Below are 19,386 nucleotides of genomic sequence, written 5' to 3'. Positions count from 1 at the left end.
TAGTCCATATGCACTCATAGGGGTAAAATTATCCGAAAATCTGGAAGAGGACTAAAAGTAAGCAATTTCATAAGTTACTGGACCTAAACAAAAATGGACATAGTTATCGGACTAAAGTTAAAATTAGGCATACTTAGCGGACTAAAATAATACTTTTCCCTAATATTTATTCTTTATTGATATACCTCTACAATATCTTAGTTACTTTTATTCTTGATTATTTAATAATGACATACTAATAATCGTGTTTTATACATTTCAATGTCTCCTGAAGTGAACATATATAAATAAAAAGTTCTATTATAATTGATATTGTCTCCAGAAGTAGGAACGCAATTCTTGATTTCATCCCTTGAAGTTTACATGACCTCCAGTAGTAGGAAAACTATTTTAACCAATTATTTTTTATATTATCCCTAAAACGATGATAAGTATAATATTTGATTTTCTCACCACCTGAAGTATTTTGGGATAATGGCTTGATCAAGAAGCCTAAAGCTTCTTCATTTATTTAAATGATCCATAATAATTTCTTTGATATCATAGTTTAGATATTGTGATTAAAATATTACTAACTTGAAGTTAATTTAATTAATTTACTTTACCTACATAGTTTTCTTTCATATGCCTATGTAGTATTTTGAATGTTTGCTAGCATATTTACATGCAATAAAATTTAATTAGTGACAAAAGAAATTGACATGAATACCATTTAATTTCTATTTGTAACATTTTAAGATTTTAGCCAAACTTAAATACATTTAATTTCATGTATGCATGTCATAAAAATTCAATTTAATTGCATGGTAACTTATCTGTTCCTTATTGCTAGTAATATTTTTATGTCACTTTTACTTTACATTCATGTGTAATACATTTGATTCTACTTAAATGTATATGTTGAATCTTATGCTAAAAGTGCTTGTTAACTTGTTGTAGCTTAATGGCCAATCTCACAAAATTAGATTTCAGTACTCTTGATGTTTCTGAAACAAACTATCTATTGTGGGTCCTTGATGCCGTACTACATATGGAGGAAACAATAAAATAAAATACTAATGCTTTCAAGCAAGACTTTGCTAAAGAGATAATTTTCTTTGTCATCATCTCCATGAAGACTAAAGTCTCACTATTTAACCGTGAAAAGTCTTTTTTAACTCTAGAAGAGTTAAAAGGATTGATTTTAAGCAAAAAAAAACTATAATATTACCACGTGCGAGATATGAGTGGATACAATTGCAATTGAAAGATTTCAAGTCAATTGCTGAATATAATTCTGATATGTTTCAAATTGTATCAAAACTGAGATTACGTGGAGATGATGTGACAATGAACAAATGTTAGAAAAAATATTTTCTACTTTTGATGTATCTAACATTGTACTCTAGCAGTAATAAAGAAAACGTGGGTTCAAAACCTATTTAGAGTTGATTTGATGCCTACTTGTTGAGACAGATAATAGTCAGCTTTTTGTTGAATGAATCACACATGACCCATTGGTTCCAAACTACTTCCTAAAAATTCAGCAACATTTCTTCAAGTAAATGCTACTTTCTTCATAAAAGGGGCATGGTCGATACCATGGCTCACCACGCGGCATTCTCATAGATGTGGTCTTAGCCATGGAGGTCATAGTCGTGATCGTGGTAATAGTCGTGGACATCATCATAATGTTTTGATTTATTCCAACATTCAGAAGAACAATGGGAACAAGGCAAAGAATCAACAAGAGAAAACTATAAATGGAGAGCTTTGCCATAGATGTGGAATGTCTAAACATTGGTCCCGTACCTGTAGTATGGCACAACATTAAGTCAAGCTCCCTTCTGCCGTTGCACTCGAAGGCCAATCTTCGTCCGACCCGAGGAAACCTTTGCACGCCTCCGTTACCTTTTGGGAGGCCTACGCCTCATAGAAATTGTCTACCTGAGACTGTCCCTTGGCCCGTAGGTCCCGACACAAGGTTAGAATTCTAGCTCTTCCAGAGTGGTATCTCACTGATGGCTTGGGCCCCCACGGAACGAATCCTTCTTCGCCTTCTACCTAAGCTGTGCAGGAAAGGTCCAAACCCAATCCCAGGGAACAGTCAAGCTCCATAGGGTCTTTCTGTCCAGGTGCAGGTAGTCCGCATCTCAACAGACATGTCTATTTCACCGATCATCTCTTCGAGACAGTACCCATATCATTACGCCTTTTGTGTGGGTCGGAACTTTCCCGACAAGGAATTTTGCTACCTTAGTATCGCTATAGTTACGGCCGCCGTTCACCGGGCTTCGGTTGCCGGTTCCCCAGTCATTAGGTCACCAACTTCCTTGACCTTTCGGCACTAGGCTGGCTTCAATCATTATATACCGCTTTTGGGCAACATTCTCAACAACTAAGAGATCCATTCGAAGAACACATGGACTAGTTGAAGCAATGAGCCTACCAATATAAAGAAAATGTTAAAGAAGTTGAGACTAATTTTGTTGAGGCTGGAATCTCAAATTTTTTTAGTCCATTGAAAATGATGAAAAAGGTCTCCCTAAGCTTCCCTTAAAGTTTGGTGACATTCCTGAGGATTTCAACAAAGCTTGTTTATTAGGTATTATCTCATATGTTACTAGAATGTTTCCATAATTAAGGCATGTTTACTTTAATCAATAAGGTACTTTTTTTAAAATATTGTAATGTCTTTTATATTTTTATGAATGAAGTTTTTGCTTCCTTATTAGATGTCTATTTCATTTATATGGAATAGATCAAGCCATGAAATTCTCAATGACAAGGAGTATTGTCTTGTTGATGTGCCACTACACAAACCATTCTAAGAAACAAGAGTTTTTCTCAAACTTGTTAATGACAAGAAAAATAGTGAATACTATTTCATAAATTAGTAATCTTATTGAATGCTCTGTAACAAGGTTACACATTATATTCTAGTAAATCACAAAGCGTGGTAGAATACTTGGTTAAAGAAGCAAATCCTTGAAAGAAAAAGGAGCATGTCATCTCAATTAATCACAACGCTAATGTGACCACAAGTAATGTCTCTAAGGATAAAATTGTTGAACCGATTTATCTAAAGACTCTAAATGTAACGATCAAGATCTCGAGGATAGTTAAGAGATGTCTACTAATTATGCTCACAAAAGTTTAGGTTGGTACGGCAAAGAGGTATATTGCATTTGTTATTCCATAAATGGACCTAATTTTAATTTTTGTCCCATACTGTAGATGATTTGCACATTACAACCCATATATGCATTTGTTTTTCCAATTTCACGACATAAGAGGGGCAACCATTAAGTAGCTAACGACTTTTGATTTTTCTGTTAAGTGGGTGCAAATTTCGAGGAAAAATGTACCGATTTATGAAAATTTGGTGGAAAAGGTTTATTTATTCTTCTTCGTCATATAAATAGCTATTTTGTTTTCTTCTCTCTTCCATTTAGTAGGAAATAAGTTTTAAAACACGGCTGCAAATGGAGAAGCTCTTTGTCACCGTGGAAGGATTGCAAGTTTGAGAACCCTATGGACTGACGACAACACAGGTAGGAGATTTCTTTGGTGTTCGAAAAAAAGAAGTTGGTGTGCTTTTTTTTATCACACATCAATTGGTTAGTATTAACCTTAGAAGTGCATGTCATTGGTCTAAGGCTATTTCTCCCTTTTTGACCCCAGAGGTGTTGGGTTGACTTGAATGAATAGGAATTTGCACCTACTATAACTCAATTGTTGTCGTTTCACCAGAGTCTGGTGATGGCCTTGTGCAATCGGTACTTGAATCCGACGCTACAGGTCTAGTGCTCTGTACTCTAAAGGCATGTTTAGGGTCATGCTCCCTCAACTCGTGAGTCATCCTTGAAGGTTAAGTATAGCGCCGTATGGATGTGATGGTTGGAGAATGGTCCTTGCTCAAGGTGTATTTTAAAGCACTCCCTTTGGATTTCTTCCTAGATTTTTCTTTAGTCGGGTTCCCATAAACTTTGGACTGACATTAGTGTGAAAATCCGCACTTTCTCTTATTGATTGATCCTGGGAAGAATCATTAGAGTATGTACTCTCCTCCGGCGATGGTCGTGCTGGAGTGATTTTATTTGTTTGGATATTAACTAAATCCACAATCCCGAGTTGGGAAAAGGATTCTGCCAATTCTTATAGATCTGTGCTCTTGTTACTTCCATTATTTTATAGATTTGATAGATGGGATAATCAGATCTTCTCTAAATTTTGGCTTTGGAATCTCCATAGCCTTCCCCTTCTAGTGTAGAAGAGGTACTATTCCAAGGGCGTCCCTAATTCTCTCTTGTTTGTATTTAGATGTCTCAGGGTTCTCCCTTTGGTTTATCTTCATATCTATAATGTCTGCCTTCAGATCTGTAAGATCCTTGTGCAGATCGGGAAGGATCTTAAGGACCTCCTCCACCTTCTGGCTCAAAATTCTATTTTTTTAGGTATATGGATTTACCTATGTCCGTAGACTTGAACTGTCTTTTGTATCTCCCTCAGATGTTGGGAGATCTTTGATGTATCAGGCTCGAGTTCTTTCCAGTCAGTTTCTTTAATCATAATTTTTAGAACTGCAATTATGCAGAATTTACCCGTTCCGCTTCTTCTGGCTGGGATTCTACCATAGACTTCAGTGGAGTATAGACGCCTCACTGCATTTTTTGGTAGTACCTGTCGAACTTCAAAATTTCTCAACCATTTTGTTCTTCTTCTGGAGTGAGATGTTTTGGATCAATTCTTTTGGGACTGTTGTAACACTTTTCAACAATTTCCATGAAAAATTCCCTTATCTATATTTCCACAATATGGAAATATTCACTATTTTCATCGAAACTTAAACTTTCGTCCGGTTCCATTTTCTCTCAAGAGAGTCTCTTCCATTAATAGATTTATAATATAAAAATATAATATATAATATATTTGTTCAATAAACCTAAGCTCTGATACCATTCTAGGGGAGCATGTACGAAAATATGCATTAGAATGAAAAATAATTGAAAGTGGACTAAACTGCTCATTTTAAAGCTGTTGAGGAGTAAAATTGTCTAAAATTTGATCAGATCTAGTCGGAGGGTAGGAATCGCAATATTTTTTAAAGCTACGGCGCATATTTTGCCAGGGTCTAAATTATAGTCCTTAAAATGCTACCCCCTTAAATTACGGGTCAGGATTTGCGATTAACCCTTTGGTTAAATATTTAGATACAAGACATGGTTATTTTAGGTTTTATTTGATATTTTTCATATGTCATATTTTAATTTTATGAGAAACTGAGAACACATATAATAATAATTATATAGTTTATAGCAGTGTGAGTGCCATTTTCTATTCTAATATTTTTAAATTTTTCATGTAGCCTTGTCTGTTCGTATCTTGTGTCTGTCACCGTGTCCGTAGCCATGCATCATAGATAACTATAATAGTATAGACAGTGTTTATCTATGGTTTCATGCCATTTTTATGACTTTTTCTTTTGGAAAATGGATATGTGTGGTGATGGTTTAGGAGTAGCATTTACACAATTTTATATTTTTTTACAAGGATCGGTAATTTCTATCGTGCATTATTGAAAAGATCAAAACTTGTACGCTTATATTTTATTCTATTATATTAGAGATAATAAAAATGTTCTATAACATATATAGTAATTACATGTCAAATCTCAATTTACATTTTAATCTATCTTACAACAAAAGGTGTTCAATTTACATAATAAGTGACTTAATTTATCCTCATTAATTCTTTTAGCATTTGTATTTTACACTTCCAATTATTATCTTACATGACAATTCATTTAATTGATTTTCATTCGTCATCTAACCTATTTTGATTTGTTAAGTCATTTAACTAATTCTCAATTATATCTATGCTGATAAAAATTTCAACATTAAATCATTTTAATTTTTGTGATTCTTTGTAGGTGTTGTATGATTGAGGGAAACCATTATAAATGCAATATATTATGATTATAATATACAAAAAAATTATATGATTAAATAAGTATAATGTGAAAAGTAATTAGTAGGAATAAATCTGAATAATCTAAAAAGTAATTAATAAGAGTATGTGTAATTGCAAAAGTAGTTAATAAAAAATAATAACTATATTATTTTACATTTTTATCCTTAAAAAATAATATTTGCAAGGTTAATTTAGTCCAACAAAAAAAAAAAAAAACTTTTTAGGTGATTCGTAATTTTATATATATGTAGATATAGATATAGATTGATAAATTTGTCCAACCAAAAGGTCACCGGTTTAAATATGGTTATTTGGTCTACTTTTATAGTAGTTTCTCGCGCTACTAAATTTTTATTTAATGTATGCTTTAATTTGAAATTATCTATCTATATATCGATAATTTAATACACTATTTTCAATAAAAACAAATCACTTATATTTAGGTTTTCGTTAATCACAATTATTTAATAATTAATGAATTAATTTTGGAATATTGAATCATAATTTTAATATAACAAAAGAAAAAAAGTTGATCATACTTTTCATTGACTTAACCAAAATAAAAAGTAGTTAATCATTTGATTGATAATAAAATAGTTTTACTGATTTGTATGAGCCTAATCAAATTTTTCATTGGACAACCATATCAAAAGCTTTTAGAAAGGAAAAGATGTTCGAATTTAAAATTTTCTTTTTAATTATAAATGTTGACAAAATAATAGGAAAAGAATAACAAGAAAATTGACTGGCCATAAATCAATTATTGGGTTGTTTAAAGCGCAAGCAAAGATCTCCAGTCCATTTCATTTGGATTTTCATTGGTTGAAACAAAGATAAAATTGATGGTGAAGAGCATATAACAAAGATAAGAGTTAAAATTCAAGCCTATAACCCAAACCAAAACCATATCAAAGATAACAAAGATAAGAGTTAAAACTGATTAACAAAGATAATAGGAAAAGAATAACGTTGGTAAGAAAGATAAGAGCATATAACAAAGATAAGAGTTAAAATTCAACTAAACCAAAACCAATTACGTTGGTAAGAAATAAATATGATTTAAAGTAAACCATTCTACATACCTTTTATTTTCTTTTCTATCTTAGTAATATTTCTTGTACGACTTCCACTTCCATCCCAAAAAATGACATAAGTTCATTCATTTTCTATAATCTTCTATAGTGGAAAACTTAGAAAATCAAACATATGCACATAAATTTTGGTCAAAGATAAATTGGGCTTATGGATTTTGAATTTACATGTTCCAGCAGTAGATCATTCCTCCGACAGCTATAGAGTATAAAACCAACCTCCTTTAAAGAGCGGAAGTATTGAGAGACTCTATCATGAATATAGTACTATTGCATGAAAATGTGGTTGAAGAATGTTAGTTATATTACATTAGTTTTGCATAACTAAAAAATTTACAGATTATTTATGTAAAGTATCAAAAAAATTAGTACCTTATCACTTGCATTCGAGGCGTTGCGCTTTCTCTTTTGTAATATCCAACTCTCTAGACGTTCCTATAGGGATAACTTATATCTTGGTTGAATTTTTATTGTCTCAATAATTTCCGGTAGAGGGTTCACATCTTGTTGGAGAGGGACTTTTTTCACTCTTACGTCCAACTTGCCTTCATTATCTTGTACAATTATGTGATACATGTCCCTTTCCCCTATTTCAACCTGCCATACATATGTATGTTAGCAGAATAGCAAAATAGCAAAAATGCACGTTATTGCACAATTATAATATCACATTTTTTATATAAAGAAACCTACAAGTGTATAATAGCAAAAATGCACGTTATTGCACACTAATATCTAATCTTGTTTCCATTTTTTTAGTGGATGAGTAAGTAAAGTGATTGCATAAGCTTTCTACAAACAAAGTGTTACATGTAGATTAAAGAACAAATAAATAATTAGCAAGAAAATGTATTCAAGTGGAAAATAAATTGATTTTGTTGTGAATGATGCAAAGCACTATTTTTGCCTCATGAAGTTTATAATTCTAAAGCCAGCCAAATATATTGTATGTAGCTTATTTTCATTGTGAAAGTCATTTCCTTAATCTCAATTGTAATTGAAATATAAATCACCAGGAGAAGATTCACTGCAGAGGAAAAAATCTTAATTTTCTTGATATCTCCTAGATATGCTTGCAAATTGGTGGTACTGTTGGAAGATCTGTGAAGATTTTTGTGAGTAAAGATTCTAAAGACTCTAATATTTTATTGTATTTATAAGGTAATAGTAATAACCTTTATTTACAGAGAAATGACTGAACACTCAACATTAGTTATTAGTGCCTAGGCCACTTCTATTTAGGCAGGGGATTAGGAAAGATCAGTTCCCATTTATTGATGACTGGAAAAAAGATATCAAAACTTTTGAGTGGCATGGATATCTCACTCCCATGGAATATATAATTTATCTTTCTGTCACACACTTCATTTGTTAGGAGGTCCACCACATTATCCCTTTCTCTGAAAGTGTACACAAAATTACATATCAAACTTCTTTTGATAGCATAAATTTACGCCAAAATATGCCGCAACCACTAGTTGCCTCTATGTTGCGACTTTGTCAGTACTGAAATACTTTTAGCATCGATTTCTATCTACATTTTATCGAAAGCATATTCTTCAACCAATTTAAAACCTTAATAAAATGATCATTTGATATGTAAATACTCAAAACTACAAATACTACATCTCCTTCTTTATTATCCAGAACTTTGCATGCTACCACCTATCAGGGTTCTCTTAAGCCGCACTATGGCAGGAAGTTGGTGTGGAAAGTGAATCCATGTGTTATCAACATTTGAATCACCTATCCTTTGTTGTCTTTTCAATACACTTTCTTTGGTAACAACTATAACTGGTGATGCATCCTCAAGACGATCATTCAAGCTCAGAAACATTGACTGAGGTGTTTGGATTGTTTCATGTCGTCCCAGCAAATCATAGAACAAGTTACGATACAAGGATATGTATATGTCCCTGAATCAAGGAGGCTGTTAACGGCTTCTATTAATGATGAACTATCATTATCGCCAAATCCGCTATTAGAACCAGAATCAGAAAAAACTAGGAAGGAATTTCAATACCTTCGTACTTTAAAACTTCGAAAGAACATATGTGCAATGGTCTTAATATGGGAACAATAGTAGCACTTAAATGCCACTGCAATCGTTTGTTGACCTACAACCAGTGATTCAACAATTGTCATGAGAAGGTTGATATTGAAGGTACAATAGTTGGCTGTTGGAAACCATAATAAAGGTTGAATAACCGTTGCTTTACAAACTAAATGCCATGTGACATTAATCGAAAGATCCCTATCATATGAGGGCCGCTAAACCACTTGTCTGTAGAATTCTCATTTAGCATTAATTACCGCGACATAAAATGTTTGTTTTAGAAAAGAGTTTAGATGGGTTACCTGTATGTCATTTTTGTATTTGTACCATTATCTCATCAATGGTTATAAGTATTAGAATTGATATGAATGACATCACCCTGATTGTGTGTTTTACGATACCCCATCCTACATAGATTATGAATTAAAAGATAAGCAATATATAAGTATTAGCCAAATAACTCAAGTGCATCCATTGGATATCCCTTTTTAGTTTGTTGTCATAATCAAATTTCAAGATTCACTTGGTGGGTTTGAGGCACTTCTAATAGCCGACGGGCTGGTGGGCCTAGGGCATGACCAAACGGTATCAATGTCAATCACCAAGTAGCATCGGAAGCTAAACCAATGATTGTGATGTCCCATTCCATATAAATTAGAAACTAATAAGATAGCAACATATAAGCATTGGGCAAAGAATTCAAGTGTATCCATTTGTTATCTCTTTTCGGCTTGTTGCCATAATAGAATATTAGGATTCACATGGTGACTTTAGAGGTAATTCTTACATCCAATTGGCTCAACGGGCTAGGGCGTGACATGTTCCACTGAATTGTTTAATCATTCTGTTCAACAAATTGGAAATGATGTTCTCAAAAACAGGAAAGATGTTTTGCGGAGGTCATAATACAACAAATACATGAACAGAAGATGTTGAAACTTTTCATTATTACAGAAGAAAAAAATCTTACCATAGTGTTTGGATTCATTCTCTGAGTGTGTTGTTCTGTTTTGTGGAGATAGAGAGAGAATAATAAAGATAAATAAGTGTGTTAGAGATAGTATGTATGCTTGGGTTTATTTTTGGAGATAAGACAAAATAAATATTGTATGTCTAATGTTGTGTTTTGGGAGACAAAAATTACTATTCATTATCAAATCATTGTCAAATCATGTCTTTTTTTATATGTATATATTTATGTATATGTGTGTGTATATATATGAATATATTTTTGAGTGGATAGATCTTTCGAGTGGCATGGATATCCCACTCCCATGACATATGTAGTTTATCACCCTATCACACGCTTCATTTGTTAGGTGGTCCACCACATTATCCCCTTCTCAGAAAGTGGAAAAAGAATTACATCTTAAACTTCTTTTGATTGAATGAGTTTTTGCCAAAATATGCTGCAACCACTAGTTGCCTCTATGCTGTGGCTTCATCAATGCTGAAATATTTTTAGCATTGATTTCGATCTAGATACTTTACAAATTATATTCTTCACCCAATTTGAAACTTTGATAAAATGATCATTTGATAATGTAAATACTCACAACCACAATTACCACATCTCCTTGGTTACTTTGCACAACCTTGCATGCTCCCACCTCTTACGATTCTCTTAAGATGCACCATGGTACGAAGTTGTTGTGGGAAGTGAATCCATGTGTCATCAACATTTAAATCACCTTTCCTTTTTTGTCTTTTAAGTACACTTGCTTTAGCAACAACTATAATCGGTGATGCACCCTCAAGATGATCGTTTAAGTTGAAAAACAATGACCCAAGTGTTTGGCTTGTTTCAAGTTGTCCCAGAAAACCATAGAACAAGAAACTATACAAGGATACGTATATGTCCCTCAATCAAGAAGGTTGTTGTTCGCCTCCATTAATGGTGAACTATCATTATCACCAAATCTGCTATTAAAAACTACAACTGGAAGAAACTACCAAATAATTGCAACACCTTCGCACCTTAAAACTCCAAAGGAACACATGTATAATCTTCTTAATATAGGAACACCACTTGCATTTAAATGTTATTGCAATCGTTTGTTGACCTGCAACCAGTTATTCATCAATTCCGACGATCATATTGATATTGAAGGTTTAATTGTAGGCTACTAGAAACCATAAAAAATGTTGAAGAATCGTTGCTTCACAAACTGAATGCCAAACGGTATTAATTAAAAGATCCCTATCATATGAGCGCCGCTAAACCACTTGTCTATAGACTTCCCATTTAGTATTAGTTACTGAACATAAAATGTTTGTTTTAGAAAAGAATTTACATGGGTTACCATTATGTCATCATTGTACTTGTACCATCATCTCACTAATGGTTATAACTATTACAATTGACATAGATGACATCACCCTGATAAAAGCCATAGTATTGCATAGCCTATGCAAAATTTGCCTGTATTTGGTATACCATGGAACCTACCACCATCAATATGAATTTTTTTGGTAGTCATTTAATCATCTTAACTTCCCCACAACCACTTTTGTAGTATCTTTACCACCCTATGTGCATGCCCAAATTTAGTTGTTTCAACATTGTCACTCTCCAATTTGGCCACATCAGATTTTGGGCACCTTGATGAATAATGACACGTTGCACCAACATTTGTATTTGCATCCTGTGATCGATGCATTGCCTCCTTTCGTACCCGATATCTTTCGTTCTAAATACACATGAAATACTTCATAATAAAGGTCTTCTCCCTAGTATTATAAATGGCTCTTTCAACTTGCACCACCTCCAATCTTGGTCATGGGTGATTTCTTTGTTGACAGTCTTCAATGATAACTAAACCTTAGTAAAAGTTTGATTTTCTCTTCAACTTGTTATCAAGAGATTAATTATCAAGCGTATTGAGATGCTACTTTATGTCATACTTGGTTTAAGTATTGCTAGCTTCTCCACAAGAGCAAATTTGAAAGGAAAAGAAGTTACAGTCATCGAATTTCTGTTGTTGGATCATATAATTTGAATAGAGTACTTTTAATCTAAATATTTTAGTAAGCAGTGGACCTTCAATTATATAAACGAAAATTGGATTGGTTTGAAGGCTGGAAAAAGTAATTTTATGTATGATAATCGTGAATGGGAGTTTTAAATGGAAATATACACTGGATATGAAAAAAGTTGGCAAGTTGAGAAAGATGTAGAGAATATACTAAATAGATAGATGGATCAGAGAGCCAAGACCAGAAACACAAAATGTAACATATATTGTCCCAAGTATGAAAAACAAAATACTAAGAGATACAATTTTGTGCCTTGTAGGATAATATAAGGGAATTAACGCATTCAAAATCATTGCATGGCAAACCAATGTTGTGCACTAAGACTTATTACAAGAAAAAAAATGTATACATATTTATGGTGATGAAGAGAGAATATATAATAGTTAAAACAATTAGTACCTTGTGGGGCTTCCAAACATGAAAAACAGAGAAACTTTTTTATCAACAAATCATAGTAAATAAGAAAAAATGTATATAATTATGGAAGATACCGTAATTAATGTCTTCTCTTCTCCATTAATATAGTTAAGGATATTAAATTGTGAGCCATGGTAGTTAGTACTCTAAGTTGCGGTCACAATCCTTTCTTTTGATTTTATTTTTTTTGTAATATTAATTTTATTTATATATTTACTATTCTTTGTCCTGATTTCATACTCATATCTTTACCACAAAATATTTCCACCTCTTTGATATTCTATTTTCTCCACAATACCCTCAAACAATTATATTTTGCAGAAAATAAAGTTGGTCAAGTAGATACCCAAATTTGGGATGTTCTCCCTATGTTTTAAATATGAATTCTTTAACTAATCAAATCTTCAGGTTTCGAGTCAAAGAGATGCAATAATCATTTGGTTTCTTGATGATATTATCATCATTCAACAATCATTTATATTGGATATTGATGTATGCCATGTGTCCGACTATTTTTTCCTCTATATTTATTCATTACACATAGATAATTCATATTCTTCAATCAAAAATTAAGAATTAGTACTATTTTAGATTTATTGGTCATAGGGATCTCACATTATATCTTGTAATTGAAAAACTTTCACCGAACTAATGTTAATTCAACTGTCGTGGACTACACACATGGTTGCTAGTCGATGATCAAGATGCCTAAAAAGTCGGGCTCAAGAGGGACCCAACCTAGGTCTGATTGACCCAATAAAGAAAAGTACATTGGTCCAATCCAAGCCAATCTTAGGCTGATCCCAACTATCAATTCTTGGGATAGGCCCAACCCAATGACCTACAACCTTTTTATTAGAATAAATGACCAAAAAACCAATTAGATTTGTCGAGAGGTATTTTATTCTGATAATTAATAGATGTCATGTAATATTATTTTCAAGTGAATAAAATGAGTATTCTCTTATTTTCCCTCTACTTTGTTATGCTCATTTTGTATATTTACATTTACTTGAACATCACAACAAAGCCTACACACCAATTGATAATCGTCCAGTTGGGTTGCGCATTGGATGGCGGTCATGAAACCAACTGCCAATCATATGAGGGCCGCTAAACCACTTGTCTATAGAATTCTCATTTAGCATTACCGCGACATAAAATGTTTGTTTTAGAAAAGAGTTTACATGGGTTACCAGTATGTCATTTTTGTATTCATACCATCATCTCACCAATGGTTATAACTATTAAAATTGACATAAATGACATAACCCTGATTCAAAAACCACTGTACTGCATAGCCCTATCCAAAATCTGCCCGTATTTGGTATATCATGGAACCCACCACCATCAATATGAATTTTTTTGTGGTCATTTAATCGTCTTAGCTTCCCCACAACCACTTTTGTAGCATCTTTACCACCCTATGTGCATGCCCAAATAGAGTTGTTTCAATATTGTCACTCTCTAAGTTGGCCACTTTTTAGATTTTGGTCACCAACACCTTCATCACAAATTGCATCATCACCATGCTACGTGGATATAGCATTGTTCTTGCCGTATAATGATATGTTGCACCACCATTTGTATCTGTAGGTAGTGATTGATGCATTGCCGCCTTTCTTACCCGATATCTTTCATTCCAAATCCACATGAAATACTTCATGACAGCGGTCCTCTACCTAGTATTATAAATGGCTCTTTCAACTTGCAACAGCTCCAATCTTAGTCATGGGTTATTTGTTTATTGACAGACTTCAGTGCTACTTGCAACAGCTCCAATCTTGATCATGGGTTATTTCTTTATTGACAGACTTCAGTGCTAACTAAACCTTTGTAAAAGTTTGAATTTCTCTTCAACTTGTTATGAAGTGATTAAAAATCAAGTGTGCTGAGATGCTACTTTATCTCATGCTTAGTGTAAAGTATTACTAGCTTATCTACATGAGCAAATTTGAAAGAAAATAAGTTACATTGATCAAATTTTCGTTGTTGGATTATATTATTTGTATAGAGTAATTTGGATCTATATATCAACAAAAATTGGTTATGTTGAAAGGTTCAAAAATGTAATTATAAGTAAGATATCCTGATTGAGAGTTTTTAAAGAAAATATACTTTCGATATGAAAAAAGTTGGCAAATTGAGAAAGATGTATAGAACACTAAATAGACAGATGGATCAGAGAGCCGAGATCAGAAATACTAAAAGTAACATTTATTGTCCAAAGTATGAAAAACGACATACCAAGAGATCCAATTTTGTGCCAAGTAGGATAATGTAAGGGAATTAACGCCTTCTAAATCATTGCATGGAAAACCAATGTTGGGAACTAAAAGACTTATTACAAAAAAAATAATATATGTATGGTGATGAAGAGAGAATATACAATAGTGGCAACAATTAATAACTTATGGGACTTCCAAACATGACAGAATGAGAAAGTTTTTGTCAACAAATCATAGTAAATAAGAAAAACTGTAAATAATTATGGAAGATACCCTAATTAATGTCTTCTCTTCTCCATTAATGTAATTAAAGATATTATACCATGAGCATGCTAGTTAGTACTCTAAGTTGAGGTCGCAATCTTTTTTTGTGGTTTTATTTTTTTTTCAATTTTAATTTTATTTATTTATTTACTATTCTTTTTCCTCCTTTCGTACTCTTATCATTACCACAAAATATTTCGGCATTTGTGATATTCTATTTTCTCTATAATACCGTCAAACGTTTATATTTTCTCAAAATGAAAGTTGGTCAAGTAGATATCCAAATTTGGGATGTTCTCCCCAAGTTTTAAATTTTAATTATTTAATTAATCAAATCTTCAGATTTCGAGTCAAAGAGATGCAATAATCATTTGGTTTCTTAATCATATTATCATCATTCAACAAGCAATTATAATGGTTGTTGATGTATGAAATGTGCTCAACTATTTTTTTTTTCCTCTATTTTTGTTCATTGTGCATAGAGAATTCATATTCGTGCTTCCCAAAATAAAAATTACTAATAATTTTGTTTTGTTGGTCATAGGGATCTCACATTATATCTTGTAATTGAGAAACTTCCACGAAACTAATGTTAATTCAATGGTCATGGACTAAACACATGGTTGCTAGTCGTTGATCAAGATGCCTAAAGAGTCGGGCTCAAGAGGGACTCAACCTAGGATGTGATTGACCCAATAAACAAAAGTTGGTTGGTCGAATCTAGGCCAATCCTGGGCTAATTCCAAGTATCAATACTTCGGATAGGCCCAACCCAATGACCTAGGAGCTCTTAACCCTGGGTCAAGTTAGCGGACCGACCTAATCGAGGCACTTCTTTTTTAAAATAATACATGACATATAAGTTTTATTTTATTTTTTTAGCTTAGCTATTCTCTATTTTTTATACTTTTGAAACTCTAAAAATTTTACCTTTATTCTTCTACTTCTATATTAGTACAACAATTCACTAAAATTCATTGTTATTTTTTTAAATTTATTTTAAATCTTTTTTGGTCTTTATATGGTCTTAGCTAGTTCTATTTGTAGTTTTGATTGTTTGGTTTAATTTATAATTTATTTATTTAAAATAAAAGCATAAATTATTTAAGTTTGTTAAAAAAGTATCTCATCTTGATAAAAAAAAAGAAAAAAAAACAGGCACAATCAGGTTTGGTTTGAGCCTAGGTCAGGTCATCACCACTGCTTTTGCACTTTCTCTTCATCCCCCGTTTTGTGCTTAATATAAGGTAAAGTTAGTGAAATAAAAATTACTGTTTTCAAATATGAGTTTAGTCACTGCAGGTACTGGTCAGGGTAAGAAAATATATTAAAAAATAAGGAAAAAAGAAAAGACAAGTTTTATTAAGCATGATTTCTATAGCCTCAAGAATGGGTTCCAGATTTCTTGTTTAACCTTAATTATGGAAAAAAATTCTTAATATATTAAAAAATTAAATATTTATTTTTAAACTTTGACAGGAAAGGAAATTAAATAGAAACCAATTGGAGAAACAAAAAGAAAATTAATTAACTATGTACCTGAGGCTACATTAATCTTGCCGGCAGAGCACAAGAGATGGGATCCGGCGACAGCACATCACCGGAATCTTCACAAGATGAATTTGAATTTGGGTCGGATGAAATAATCCGGCCAAAATCGTTAGTGTATGTTCTTGAAGAATTCTGTTGGAAAATTATACGGCAATGACGAATTAACAAATCGATTCAGTAAAAAGAATTAAAGAAGGAAAAAGAAAGAATCAAATGATTGAGAAAAGGAATAATGGAGTTGCCTGCACAAAATTCATCTTACATTTCTGGAGTTTTCTTCCATTTTTGGCTACCGAAGGATTCAAATGTAACGTTCCTAGGGCTCTCTAAGCGTAGTACTTTATGGACTTGAACAGTGTTCTGTAGTGAGAGTGTTTGAGCGAGAAAAGCGTGAGGAAATGTGAAGTGTGAGTGGTTGACTGAGAAAGTGTGCGTAAATGTTGTTTCCGTATGTGTGAGTGTTTCAAAAAACAAAGCTCGACAGGAGGTAGCAGAAGCCTCGGAAGTTACGTTCTGTCTTTTTCTGATCATTTTTTCCTATTAATTTCTTCTTTTTTAGTTTGTTATTACTTAATATTATGTAATAATTAGACAGAAAGCATTTTTAGAAACAAATGTATATATTGATGCTATCTATGAATACAATACAATAAATTATTTTCTATATTAGATTCTTCCATAATAGGCAAAAAAAAAAAAAAAAGAGCTAATATTTATGAAAATTGATTAAAGAGTTCATCAATATGTACGTATTGTTATATTGTAATCAAACATTTGTCTTTATTATATACAACTCCAGTTTTTGAGTAAAATTAAAAAACTTAAAGTAGTGATGAAGTTAAAATTGACACTCAAAAGTTGACACCCAAAAATGAAGTATACCTTTCTTGCAAGTTCAATCATTTTAAATTTCTTGAAATTTGACTATATTTTTACCGAAGGATCTATTGAAATTCGGATATTTTGAAAGAAATATGTATGGTGGGTGTGTTTTAATCTGAAAAATATAATTAATGATTTGGTATATAAAGATAGGTACAGATAAATGTTACATACTTGATTCATAATTTTAGTGATTATTACACTTTGAGGATTGGATTTCATTGATGAACTGTAGTCGAGTAATTTAAGTTTGGAATTGAATTGCAATTATATTAAAGTTATACAGATATACTAATGTGCGTAAGAATTTTTTGTACCAATTTATTTAGTTCTTTGCCACCATAGAACATATCACTTTCAAATATTTTGAAAGGAAAAATCAATTGACACTTTTGAATCTATTAATCTCAATATATATATATATATATATATATACACATATATATAATAGACACTTACAAAAAAAACAAAAACAATAACAAAGACTAGAGGGTTGGATATTACAAAAATAAAGCAGCTTCAGGAATATCCAACCCTCTAAGGCTGACCATCCTCTAGCAGTTTCTACAACATTTCCTGCAAAACAAACAAAATTATTAACACTTTTAAGCAAGAATTATTTTTTTTAAAAAAATAATATTAATACATTAGCTACTAACCTCCACCACCAACGCCCTCGGCCCGCTCCAACCGCCGTCCACTTTTTTCCTCCAATACTATTATTTACTTACCAACTTCCTCTTGTGCATGTCGATAGAGGAAGCCCCCCCCGGATATACAGTTGAGGACACCACGGCGTTTGCCACCCGGTTCGCCATATTCTATAAGGACTCCCGCTGCAAGTTATCTGGTCCAATACGTCTGGAGCTGGAGCCGGAGCCAAACCTTGTTGGCCAGCCAGAGTGGCCTGACTAGGATGGACAAGGCGACGGAAAGTATCTTCCGGATTTACTTATCGGCTAACATGTGGAACACCCAGAACATGGACTAATCGTAACAGTCCCACCAGTAAGTCATCTACAATAATAAAATTAAACAAAATGTTAGTAAATTTCATTAAATAAATAGATTATTAGATACAACATAATCAATTTAAAATTGGTTACCTTCATGCTTTGAAACCACAAATGTTGGTACTCTTCCGGCACCTACCTCAGACATGGCGACGGATGGGGAAAGAGTCCCCGTCACGACTCTGTTGATGTGCTCGTGAAAGCGGCGGTCAGATCTAAAATGACATGTTACATTAGACATTTTGAATATGAAATAATACTAAAAGAATTGATAAACAAATTTACCTTGCATCATCGAGGCTGATGTACTGGACGCGCTGATAGTGGGGGGACTGATAGTAGTGGTGGAGCAGCCGCCAGGGTGGCAGACTGTTGTATCGTCTCATCAGCTATCGGTGCAGCTCCAGATGCTCCAGCATCATCTGGAGTCTGCAGGGCCGGGGACGGCCCACAAATATCACATTAGATCCAATCCAATGTGCAACTGATAAGCTCATTTTGACCTACAAAATGCTTTTGTGCTCTTTGTCTTTCTCAGAAAAGGTTTTGAAAGCTAATGGATCCAAATCGCCTATTTCTAATGCTCTTTGAGTCCATCACTCTTTCTCATCCTCAGCTAGAACAGATTGTCCAACCAGAACGGTATGTTTCATTCATGATTATGCATAATCCAATTATGAGATAATATAAATTTTATAATTCACCCAGTAGACATCTCCCATTTAATGTTACATTAAAGACTTATTGACCAAAATACGAAATCGAAATTGTCCAACAATAATTGAAATCACTATTTCGATCATGCTAGGTTACATAAATAGTATTCTAACATGATCACCACTAAGCCTAACTATGTCCCTAGTCTTACAACAACAGCCCTTCTGTCGCCAAGGCTT

The 19,386-nt window shown here is 32.8% G+C and overlaps 1 long non-coding RNA gene across 1 annotated transcript; it reads right to left on the bottom strand.

Moving 5' to 3' along the window:
• Window positions 1-10,900: 10,900 nt before the first annotated feature.
• Window positions 10,901-17,009, bottom strand: LOC105179711 (uncharacterized). Its single transcript, XR_849339.2, has 3 exons — window positions 16,858-17,009; window positions 16,584-16,727; window positions 10,901-11,162 (listed from the first exon to the last, which is right to left on the bottom strand). It is a non-coding gene; the product is annotated as an uncharacterized LOC105179711 (long non-coding RNA).
• Window positions 17,010-19,386: the final 2,377 nt, after the last annotated feature.

This window comes from Sesamum indicum, linkage group LG5, assembly GCF_026168435.1.
Source record: "Sesamum indicum cultivar Baizhima isolate 11 linkage group LG5, ASM2616843v1, whole genome shotgun sequence".
Lineage (NCBI taxonomy): Eukaryota > Viridiplantae > Streptophyta > Magnoliopsida > Lamiales > Pedaliaceae > Sesamum > Sesamum indicum.
The sequence above is the reverse complement of the archived record's forward strand: the minus strand, read 5'-3'. Positions and strand labels throughout refer to the sequence as shown.